Source organism: Geotrypetes seraphini, chromosome 2 (assembly GCF_902459505.1).
Source record: "Geotrypetes seraphini chromosome 2, aGeoSer1.1, whole genome shotgun sequence".
NCBI classification, from domain to species: domain Eukaryota; kingdom Metazoa; phylum Chordata; class Amphibia; order Gymnophiona; family Dermophiidae; genus Geotrypetes; species Geotrypetes seraphini.
Genome location: NC_047085.1, coordinates 23,328,788 through 23,341,164, shown reverse-complemented (window position 1 = coordinate 23,341,164; position 12,377 = coordinate 23,328,788). Strand labels below are relative to the sequence as shown.

Genomic DNA, 12,377 nt, shown 5'->3' with positions numbered 1-12,377 from the left:
AAAAAACTATACAACGGACTACTGGCTACTCAAGCAGCGAAGATAGACAACCAAGTCTCCAACCTATTGACAACAACCCCAGACTACAAGATGTTCAGAAAGGAAATAAAAACTATACTCTTCAAGAAATCCCTTAATAAAGCTTAATACCATGATAAAGCTTAACCCCCCTCTTACCATCCCCTCCCTAACCCCAGATCCTACTTTTCCCTCTCTTGGAAACCTTCTCTGATCTAACGTTGTATCCTTCTTCCATAACTCTTTTTGTAATCCGCTTTGAACCGAAAGGTAATGGCGGAATAGAAATCTGTAATGTAATGTAATGTAATGTATTAGGAGAGAGTGCCATGACTGTTTAGCTGGCCTTCTAAGTGGTGCCCAGAAGCATCTGCCATGGCTTAGTGGCCCAATGCTCATAAGAATAGTCATACTGGGTCAGACCAATGGTCAGTGTAGCCCAGTATCCCGCTTCCAACAGTGGCCAATCCAGATCACAAGTACCTGGCAGAAACCCAAATAGTAGCTCTCAGCATAGTAAAATAATACTGTTTATGAGACTGCACAGAAGCAGAGTTAGTTATATACCTCAAGCGTGATTACAGTAGTGAGCTGCTGCTGCTTAGTCACTACCTTGATAACTTAAGGTGTCTTAAAAGCTCCATTTTTACCATACCTTAATAATTAATCCTCACAGTTGCAGTTAGTTATGAGAAATAGATAATCTAAGAAGGCTTTCTCCTGCAGCAGCTGTATTTCTAAGAGGGACACTAAATGTACCAATGATTAATGCATTGACTGATATAAAGATTTTTTTTAAAAGATTATGTGTTACACTGTAACACTGGCCCTGGTGTAATGCAATAAAGTGGAGATAAATAAATTGATTCTACATGGGAGAATATGGAGATTTACATAGTAACATAGTAACATAGTAGATGACGGCAGATAAAGACCCGAATGGTCCATCCAGTCTGCCCAACCTGATTCGATTTAATTTTTTTATTTTATTTTTTTTTCTTCTTAGCTATTTCTGGGCGAGAATCCAAAGCTTTACCCGGTACTGTGCTTGGGTTCCAACTGCCGAAATCTCTGTTAAGACTTACTCCAGCCCATCTACACCCTCCCAGCCATTGAAGCCCTCCCCTGCCCATCCTCCTCCAAACGGCCATGCACAGACACAGACCGTACAAGTCTGCCCAGTAACTGGACTAGTTCAATCTTTAATATTATTTTCTGATTCTAAATCTTCTGTGTTCATCCCACGCTTCTTTGAACTCAGTCACAGTTTTACTCTCCACCACCTCTCTCGGGAGCACATTCCAGGCATCCACCACCCTTTCCGTAAAGTAGAATTTCCTAACATTGCCCCTGAATCTACCACCCCTCAACCTCAAATTATGTCCTCTGGTTTTACCATTTTCCTTTCTCTGGAAAAAATTTTGTTCTACGTTAATACCCTTTAAGTATTTGAACGTCTGAATCATATCTCCCCTGTCTATCCTTTCCTCTAGGGTATACATATTCAGGGCTTCCAGTCTCTCCTCATACGTCTTCTGGCGCAAGCCTCCTATCATTTTCGTCGCCCTCCTCTGGACCGCCTCAAGTCTTCTTACGTCTTTCGCCAGATACGGTCTCCAAAACTGAACACAATACTCCAAGTGGGGCCTCACCAATGACCTGTACAGGGGCATCAACACCTTCTTCCTTCTACTGACTACGCCTCTCTTTATACAGCCCAGAATCCTTCTGGCAGCAGCCACTGCCTTGTCACACTGTTTTTTCACCTTTAGATCTTCGGACACTATCACCCCAAGGTCCCTCTCCCCGTCTGTGCATATCAGCTTCTCTCCTCCCAGCATATACGGTTCCTTCCTATTATTAATCCCCAAATGCATTACTCTGCATTTCTTTGCATTGAATTTTAGTTGCCAGGCATTAGACCATTCCTCTAACTTTTGCAGATCCTTTTTCATATTTTCCACTCCCTCTTCGGTGTCTACTCTGTTACAGTCAGTCAAGAGCATAAAAATGCTTAGTTTTGGAAGAAACTTTCTCTTCTGCCTCTTTTCTGCTATTCTGCTCAACCAAACCTCAGCACCAGATTTTGACTGTTGGGTCATAGATAGAAAAACTAACTTGAGTGGAAGAAAAAAAGGGTGAACCATTCCTTCTGTGGCACGCAGGCCCAGAAGGACGAAATCTCAATAATTTCAAGGAGAAATTTCTAGTTTGGAAAACTTACCAGAGCAGAAAAGGTTAAAGTGATTGCAGCTCCGCCAACTCACCGGGAGCAGAGGAAGAACAGTGAAGGCGTGGGAGCGCACTCCACCCCTTCCCCCGACGCTCCACCACTGAGCCAGTTGGAAGGCTCAGTGGCAACGACTTAATTTAATTTAAGTTTCATTTACTTTTGCGGGTCCGCCAACTCACCGGGAGCAGAGGAAGAACAGTGCAGGCGTGGGAGTGCACTCCGCCCCTTCCATCGACGCTCCACCGCTGAGCCAGTTGGAAGGCTCAGCGGCAACAACTTAATTCAAGTTTCATTTACTTTTGCGGGTCCGCCGACTCACTGGGAGCAGAGGAAGAACAGTGCAGGCGTGGGAGCGCACTCCGCCCCTTCTCCCGACGCTCCACCGCTGAGCCAATAAAGGCTCAGCGGCTAACGGTGCGCAGCCGTTTGGCGCGCCGTTGAAGGCGCACGTCAAAGGCGCCTTAACGAGTGCCTTTACGAAGCAACCAAGATGCGACCACAACACATCCCGCTCAAGCCTGCCTAACCAGCCCTCACAAAACCAAACTCCAACAATATCCATATGCAACATCACAGAACACCAGAAAACAATTCTCAACAAAGATAGACAGGAAATATCCTCCCCACCAATCCCCTCAACTACAATACTCACCAAGTTCTGTGCCACAATGAAAACTACACCACAAAAATACCAAAATATCCTACTGATCACCCTAATCCTAACCAACTGGAAGGTAACAGCAAACAACATCTCCCCAATACCAACTATATCAAACTACAAGGGAATCACCCACCCAACCAGACAACTCACAATAGACAGAAACACAAACCATCTGAACTATATTTACCAACCCACCTCACAAACTACAAGAAGAAGACCGACAAACCCTTACAAGACCAAAGCGCAACCTCACCAAAGATCACTCATCTACCTGAAAATTACTCAAATCACACAAACAGACTACACCACGCTCACATGTGCATACGTGAAAACATCAGAGCCATAGGCCGTAAAACAGAACACATAAAAAAACTGGATAAAAGAAGAAAACATAGATTGCCTCTTCCTCACAGAAACTTGGCTTACATCAGATTCAGACCCCAGAATAACGGAAGTCTGCCCTAAAAAATACAAAACAATAGTGGTTTGCAGAGAGAACAAAAGAGGAGGAGGAATTGCCATCATAGCCAAATCCATGTTAGACCTAAAAATACAAGACAAAACAACCATCCCTTACATGGATCTTCTAGCTTGCCAAATTTCAAGCACAGCAATCAAAGGAACACTAACATGCATGCTCTGCTACATAACTCCAGGAAACTGGAATACAGTGAAACCAAAATTCAAAGATTTCATATACCGAAACTCATTAACGACAACCTACAACTTAATTCTAGGAGACCTAAACCTCCAGCTCGAAAACCAAGCCAACAAGCAAGTTGAAAACCTACTATCATACCTCAAGGCCTTAACATACAAGAAATTAGATCCTCAAGCCACACATGAAAAAGGACACCAACTCGACATTGCAGCTTACATGTCCCTACAGCCCTCACAACCAGAAATCCACACATCAAACGGTTGCTGGTACCGTTCCCTCTGGTCTGACTACTATACGTATTCCTTCAAAATCAACTGGACCACAAACAAAAACAAACCAACTACATAAAAAATAACCTACAACTCACGTCAACACATCGACCCCACCAAATTCTGGACAAAAACAGACACCATAATCCAAAACTACAACCCCAATGACTTCATCTCACAATGGAACCAGCTAAGCACAGCAACCCTAGATGAACTAGCCCCAGAACAACCCAAAACCAGAATCCATAGAAAATCAGACAAATGGTTTGACAACGAACTACTCCAATTCAAAAGGCAATGCAGACAACTAGAAAGAAATGGAGAAAAAGTATCCAAGATGCCACAAAAAAAGCATCAAGAACACTACACCAAAAATACAAACAAAAGCTGAAAAAAAAAAAAAAAGAAAAATATACTACACAAAGCAAATAGGAGAAGGTTCCCAAGACACAAAAAAGCTATTCCAGTTACTAAAAGAACTCACAGATACCACACTATATCTAACCAATAACAACTCCCCCCCCTCCCTCAGCCACCATATTAGCCACATTCTTCAAAAATAAGATCACAAATATTAGAGCCATGTTTGATGGAACACCGATTCACCTAGAAGAGATCTCAACTCTCCCCCACAGAAAAGGAATCAGTAGCGGCAAAACAGAACCTGGTCCCACTTCGCACCTATACAATGGTCAGACTTCAACAAACTATACAGCAAATAGAGTCACACTGCCTGTGACCTTAATCATTGCCCAGTACACTATTCCGCACCCTACTCCTACAATGGATGCAAATTCGACTCATAGATGGACAATTCCCACAAGACCTCAGCGAAATTACCATTACTCCGATCCTAAAAGACCCCAAAGGAGCTATGGACCAACCTTCCAACTACAGACCCATTGCCTCAATCCCACTTTACATTAAGCTGATGGAAGACCTCGTAGCTAAAGCCCTAAATGACTACCTAGAAAACCACAATCTACTCCACCCCACACAGTCTGGCTTCAGAACAAACTATAGCACGGAGACCCTACTAGGAACACTCACGGATATCGCGAGACAACACCTCAGCACAGGCAAAAAATGCTGATCATAGAACTAGATCTCTCCGCAGCCTTCAATCTAGTAGACCATGACATCCTTTTACAAATTCTAGACTCAATAGGAATTACTGGAAAGGTACTAACATGGTTCAAAGGATTCCTACAAACCAGAACTTATAAAGTCAAAACAAACAAAGAAAAATCTGAACCATGGTCCAACCCATGTGGAGTTCCCCAAGGATCACCCCTATCTCCTACACTCTTCAACATATACATTGCCTCCCTAAGCTCATACCTAGACAAAATAGGCATTACCTCCTACAGCTATGCAGATGACATCACCATATTCCTCTCCTTTGATCAACATGGTAGGAACAATAAAAGGAACACTTAAAACAGTAGCAACATGGATGAAAGCACACAAACTAAAACTTAACCCTGACAAAAACAAATTTCATCCTCCTAGAGAACAGCAGAGCCCCAACCCTGACCAACCTAGTGATAAACACAATCACATACCTCATCCAACCAACGCTAAAACTCCTCGAAGTGATGATAGACAGGGGCAGTACCATGCAACCACAAATCAACAAAATAATAAAAACATCATTCACAACTATGAGAAACCTAAGAGAAGTACGAAAATTCTTCGACAGAAAACAATTCCAACTAGTGGTTCAATCTCTGATCCTTGGCCTAATTGACTACTGCAACATACTATATCTCCCCTGCCCAACAACCACGAAAAAACAACTTCAAACAATACAAAACAAAGCCCTAAGACTTATCTACTCACTAAACAAATACGACCACATCACAGAGGCGTACCATGACTCACACTGGCTCCCAATACAAGCCAGAGTGCATTTCAAATTCCAATGCTTACTATTCAAAGCTATAAACAGAGATAGCCCTACCTACTGGAATAAACTAATTCATTCCAACTCAACCAGACACAGGAGAACCCACACAATATTCACATACCCATCAACCAAAAATGTCAAATGAAAAAAAAAGTATGACAACCTACTGGCTACCAGAGCAGCGAAACTAGACCAACAATTCACCAATCTGCTGACAGACTACAAAACCTTCAAAAAAGAAACAAAAACCCTATTCTTCAAAAAATACATAAAACCAATATAATTCAACCAAACAAGCCCCAAACTCCTCCTACAATACCATCTACCCATTAACAAACCTGCAATACCATCTACCCTGCAATACCATCTACCCATCAACAAACCAGGAAATGTTCAAACTATTCCTTAATATCTCTTAATATCTTAGTATTATGTACTTCTTAATATCTTAATCAACTCTTGTGTAATCCGCCTTGAACCGCAAGGTAAAGGCGGAATAGAAATCACTAATGTAATGTAATAACCAGGTTAGAGTCCTGTTAATCAAGTGCCAACAGGACTGAAGCAGCTAGATTGAAGCCTGAATGGGGTTCACAGTCCATTTATTTAAAAACTCTGGAAGAGAGATGTAACTTAAAAAGGATGGGAAGATGTTCTCCTTTGGTTTCAAGGAATCCGAAGAGTGAGACTTGGGGCTTGAGGAAGAAGAAGGTGTGTGAAGCATGGAGATGCAATGACATGCCTTGCTTACTAGAGAAGAAAAATCTTGGATGTGAAATGAGGGAAACAAAGAGGAGTTGGAGTATATTACAGGTCAGATGAACAGGTTCCTGACTGTGAGAACGGAGCAGAGAAGCAGAGGCAAAAAATTCTGAACTGGAGGCTGGAGTCCCCACTCTCCAGATAAGAAAAGAAGATTTCCACATTTCTCTAATTTCATTTGGGTGAATAGAAAGTGACTGTACCATATAAAGTGCCTACTGAACATAAAGCCTTGAAATGAGTCTTCCTTCCTTACACCCCATATGAGCTTAGAAATTAAGGAGAATGATTTCTCTTCACAAGCAAAAGCCCCTGGTCACCCAAACTAAAAAATGTACCAGAGACTACATATTCCTAACATGTCTTGGAGTCAAATTATGGTAGCAGATTCTGATAAAGGAAAGTTAGTGACCAATTGGCGAGACTTTACTGTAACAACAAACTATCTGACACTTCTATGGATTAACACCAGCATACCCCTCCATGTAAGGAAGACTTGTTCAGACTTGCATAGAGACAGAGTATACAAGGCTTTGGTGAGGCCCCACTTAGAGTTGTGTATTCAGTTTTGGAGACCATATCTCACTAAAGAGAGACTTGAAATGGTTAGGAGGAAGGTAACAGAAATGGTATGGAGGTTGCACCCAAAGTTGTACAAAAAGAGAAACACCGGAAATGTACAGTCTAGAGCAGTGGTCTCAAACTCAAACCCTTTGCAGGGCCACATTTTGGATTTGTAGGTATTTGGAGGGCCTCAGAAACAATAATTAATGTCTTATTAAAGAAATGACAATTTTGCATGAGGTAAAACTCTTTATAGTTTATAAATCTTTCCTTTTGGCTAAGTCTTAATAATATTGTCATTTATAGATAGAGACATATCATCAAGAAACTGTTTTATTTGTGATTATGATAAATATACCAGGGCCCCCCACCCCACCGAGCCAGCATCTGGCCGCATGTGGCCTCCGGGTACGAGTTTGAGATCACTGGTCTAAAGCAATGTTTCCCACGTTGGTCCTGGAATACCCCCTTGCCAGTCAGACTTTCAGGATATCCACAATGCGAAAGAGATTTGTATACAATGGCGGCAGTGTAGGCAATGAATCTCATTCATATTCTTTGTGGATATCCTGAAAACCTGACTGATTTGAGAAACATTGCCCTAGAGCAGTGGTCTCCAGCACGTGATCTCAACTGTGGCCCTCAAAACAGTTGGCTGAAATTATCTTCAAATCCTGTAAATGCGTTAATTTCAGTCTTGCCCATTTGATATAGTGAAGGCAAACAATCTTTTAACCGTGTTACTCGGGTGTCTCATTTATGGAAGTTGCTAGTGTTGACAATCCAAAATAAAGGGGGATTTTAAAATATATCCTGAAGTGTTGTAGAATCAATAGTAGTATTAATTTTTAATGTTTAATACCCAATCTGAACAAGCAGATCAGGGTGATTTACAAAATTAGTAGTATGTGTGAGCTTGAAATCGTTTAGTGGCCTTCAGAGTTTTCATGCATTCATACTGCAGCCTTTTACATGAAAAAGGTTTGAAACTGCAGCCCCTGAGGAAAGGAGATCCAGGAACAATATGATATAGACATGTAAATATTTTACATTTAGCGGAATTCTGCGCAAAAAAAAACCAACTCCATATTCTGCACGCAAAATTTGCAAGTTCATTTGATAACATTTAAATGTTTTTGCTAATTACTATACAGAATTTCAGTACATTTCAGTATTTTTATTAAATTACTAGTCTTTAAGTCCGTTACATTAATGGGCGCTAGAATATATATCTGTCTTTTTTTTTTCTTTCTATCTCTCTCCCCCTCTATTTCCCTGTGTAGCGCTGTCTCTGCTTTCTTCCTCACTTTGCACTCTCCAGCTGTAACATTACTGCCTCGCTTTTTCTCCTGCAAGCATGCCTGCTCTCTTTCTCATCCCCAGTCTCTTTGCTCTTTTTCTCTTCTTGCAGGGGTCTCTGCTCTACTTTCTCTATGTGTTCCTTATTCCTGCAAACCTCTATGCTGTATTTTTTTTCTCTGTATGCTCCTGATCTTGTGTTTCCCTGTAGGTATTTATTCCTATTTTTTTTCCTTCTTCAGTCTCAGCTCTTCTTTTTCTGAACATTTCTTACCTCAGTCTCTCCAATTTTCTTTTCTTCTTCAGTCTCAGCCCTTCTTTATCTGAACATTTCCTTCCTCAGTCTGTCCAATTGCAGCTCTCTTGCCCTCTAAGCCCCTGCTGCAAGTGGCTGTGCATGTTTTCTCTCCTGCTCCCCTTTCCCGACAAACCTGCGACTCCAGTAGTGTGTGCAGCACTCTACATACGCTGCTTCGGGGCCTTCTACTGTCCTGATTTACTCTGGCACGTCTCTGATGACATCATCAGAGACGCGGCAGAGCAAATCAGGGCAGTAGAAGGCCCCGAAGCAGCGTGTGTAGAGTGCTGCACACGCTGCTTAAATCGGCGTTTGGAGTTAGGACAGCGAAGAAAGTAGCAGCTGGAGTCTTTTTTCGGCGCTTCCCTTCCCACCCCTTGAGGTGTCGCCACGGCTCCTCTCGATCCCCGCCAGCGTCGGAAGCCTTCTTCGACGCTGGTGCGGCTCGTGAGAGGAGCCGACAGGAGAGCAGGATGTCCAGCCTGGGGTCCAGTCCTTCCGGCGAGTGTAGGTAGGTGCTGGGGATTCGCGCATGCGAACTCCTGCGGCCACAGACCTACTGATCATGGAAGCACGCCGATAGGAGTGCGCATGCGCGGCTAGCGTTTTATTATATAGAATACTAGAGAAAAGCCTTCATATTTTTCTTGCTTAGTGACTCAAAATACTGCTGCCCCATTATTCTCATGTTACGCCTGTGTTGGCTGAACTTCACTGGTTGCCGGTTGTTTGGAGAATACAATTTAAGCTTCTAACCTTGGTATTCAAATCTGTCAGGGATCTATTGCCCAAGGTGATTGCTTCTCATTCTTTGAGATCATAAGACAGAGCTTTTTTGGCTGTTCCCACTCTTCGTTCTGTCACCAAAGTTGCAAATCGATCACGTATGTTTCAAGTCCAGTCTTCCATATTAAGTATGATTGACTATTGTAATATTATTTATTCAGAACTTGCAAGAAAACCCTTAGAAGACTTCAAGTTAATCAAAATTCAACAGTTCAATTGATTTTTGGTTTGAAAATCATACTGGTCCTTATTTTAAAAAATTGCATTGGTTGCCAATAGAGGCAAGAGTTCTATTCAAATTTACTTGCATCTGTTTCAAATCAATATTTGGTATGGCTCCTGCTTATTTGGTTTCGCAATTTTCTTTAGACTGTTCTAATCCATTTCAAATCCATTTGTTTACCTATCCAACAGTAAAAGCTTGTAGTTACAAGAGATATCTGGATACAACTCTTGCTTTTCAAGCTGGTAGAATGAATAATTGGTTTGGTAAAATTTTTATGCATGCTTCCTCTTACCTTACTTTTAGAAAACTAGGAAGAACCCAGCTGTTCGATCAATTCATAACTTAAGGGTTTATTGTTTAATTTTAATCTTAATTGTATTTCTGACGATTTGTAATTTTCTACTATTTGTTCGGTACTTCTTACTGTAAGCCGCTTCAAACATTTATGGTTAGGCGGTGTATAAGAATAAATTATTATTATTATGGAACTCGTTTCCAGATTCTATCCGTCTGACCTCTGATTTTTGGGCATTTCGGACAAGTTTGAAAGCTTTTTTTTTTTTTTTTTGCAACCTGCCTTTTCAAATTTGGTTACTTTGTGATCTTCTAATTGTTTGGCTTTTTATTTTAAGGCATATGTGTAAGTTCTTTATTGTACGCTGCTATTTTAATAATCTGCTATGTTCTATTATGTATGTAATGCTTTGTTTTAAATTATGTATTTATCGTTGTTATCCGCATAAATGGTTGATATGCGGGCTACAAGTGTTTTAAATAAAATAAAATAGTATTTCACTTTGCCTTTATGTTATTGAAAAACATTTCTGACAGCTGACATATTTCAATAAATTCAGAATAAAAAACTTTTTTCTATTTCTTGTTGTCTGAGCAGTTTTTCTATTAGGGACCAGAGACCCTTTTCTGATTTTCTTTGGTTTTTTCATAACTGCCTTCCCGGATCACCTGTCCATTTTACATTTTCTCGCTATCTGTCCTGTCCAGTATCTGTGCCTCATCTCTATCCTGAGCTTCTCCTCTCTGCGTCTCTCTCCATTCACCTGCATCCATCATCCCTCTGTCAAAATCACCCCTTTTCAAGCAATGTCCCTGTGTCTAGCAGTCCTTCTATACCCCTGTCTCAATGCTCTCTCCCCATCAAATATTCTTTTCCATGTCTGCACCTTTCTGTGCCTAGCATTGTTTCAGTGTCTCTACGCTCAGTTCCCATCCAAGATTTCCTCTCTATGTTTCTGTGCCTGTCGGTGTGCAGGATCTTCCACCCCTGAGCCATTCTCTCCCCCCCTACCCTCTCATCTGCATCTCTCACTCATCCCTCTCACTCTCCCTGTCCCCTATCCTCTCCCAAGCCATAATCCCTCTCCCCCCCCCCCCTCCAAATAGCTCCAGCCAGCATCTCATGCCATCTCCTCGAACCAGCATCTCTCATAAGAATATAAGAATAGCCTTATTGGGTCAGATAAATGGTCCATCTTGCCCAATATTCCTTCTTCATGATGGCCAATCCAGATCACAAGTACCTGGCAAAAATCCAAATAGTAGCAACATTCCATGCTACGGATCCAGGGCAAGCAATGGCTTCCCCCATCTCTATCCTCAACAGCAGACTCCAGGACTTTTCCTTCAGGAATCTGACTAAACCATTTTTAAAACCAGTGACGTTAACAGCTCTTACCATATCTTCTGACAATGTGTTCCAGAGCTTAATTATTCTCTGAGTGAAAAAATATTTCCTCCTATTGGTTTTGAAATTATCTCCCTGTAACTTCGAGTGTCCCCTAATCTTTCTACGCTACGGGGATTCAAAGAGGGATTGGATGAATTCCTGAAGGATAGGGGGATTGAGGGATACAGATAAGGGTAGATAAGAGTATGGAAAGAATAAAGATAAAAACAAGGGGGGCCATAGGGCTAAATCAAGTAAACATGACAGGTCATGGACCTGATGGGCCGCCGCGGGTGCAGACTGCTGGGCGCGATGGACCTCTGGTCTGACCCAGCGGAGGCAAATTCTTATGTTCTTAATGGAGTAAAATATTGATCCACTTGTGCCCAATCTACACTACTCAAGATTTTGTAGACGTTAGTTATATCTCCCCTCAGCTGTCTTTTTTCCAAGTTGAAGAGCCTTAATATCTTTAGTTTTTCCTCATACGAGAGGCGTTCCATCCCTTTTATCATCTTGGTCGTTCTTCTTTGAACCTTTTCTAGTTCCGCTATATCTTCTCTCACCCACCCACCCTCCCCCCGAGCCAGCATCTCTCTCCCGATTCATCCCTAGCCAGCACTCCCTCACTCCTGTCCCCCCTTTTCCATACAGCACGCTATACAAGGAATTTATAAAATCGGCCCAGGTACACATGCATAAAAGTAGCCACCCAGAATACGGTGCTTACTTCTGTGTGTTCTATGTATTGGTATTCCCAGAAATAGAATGGAGAGCAGGACCAGAATTTATGCATGTACAGTATTAATAAAACATGTATGTGCATCAGGTTCTGCTAGCACTCTCAAGCCCAAAATTATACTTGCCTCACAGCAGGTATATATGTACCCCTTTATAAAAGGGGGTACATCATTTGAACTTAAGCACCTAGTTATAAAATTACACTTCACGTTTGTTTGTAAAATATTTTATTTTATACATCTAAAACAAATATTGTACTGTAAAAA

The 12,377-nt window shown here is 41.6% G+C and overlaps 1 protein-coding gene across 8 annotated transcripts in view; it reads right to left on the bottom strand.

The window, feature by feature from the left end:
- TRAPPC9 (trafficking protein particle complex 9) overlaps positions 1 to 12,377 on the bottom strand; it is a 1,198,476-nt gene that overhangs the window by 1,002,417 nt on the left and 183,682 nt on the right. The gene's annotated exons all lie outside the window — the stretch shown is intronic.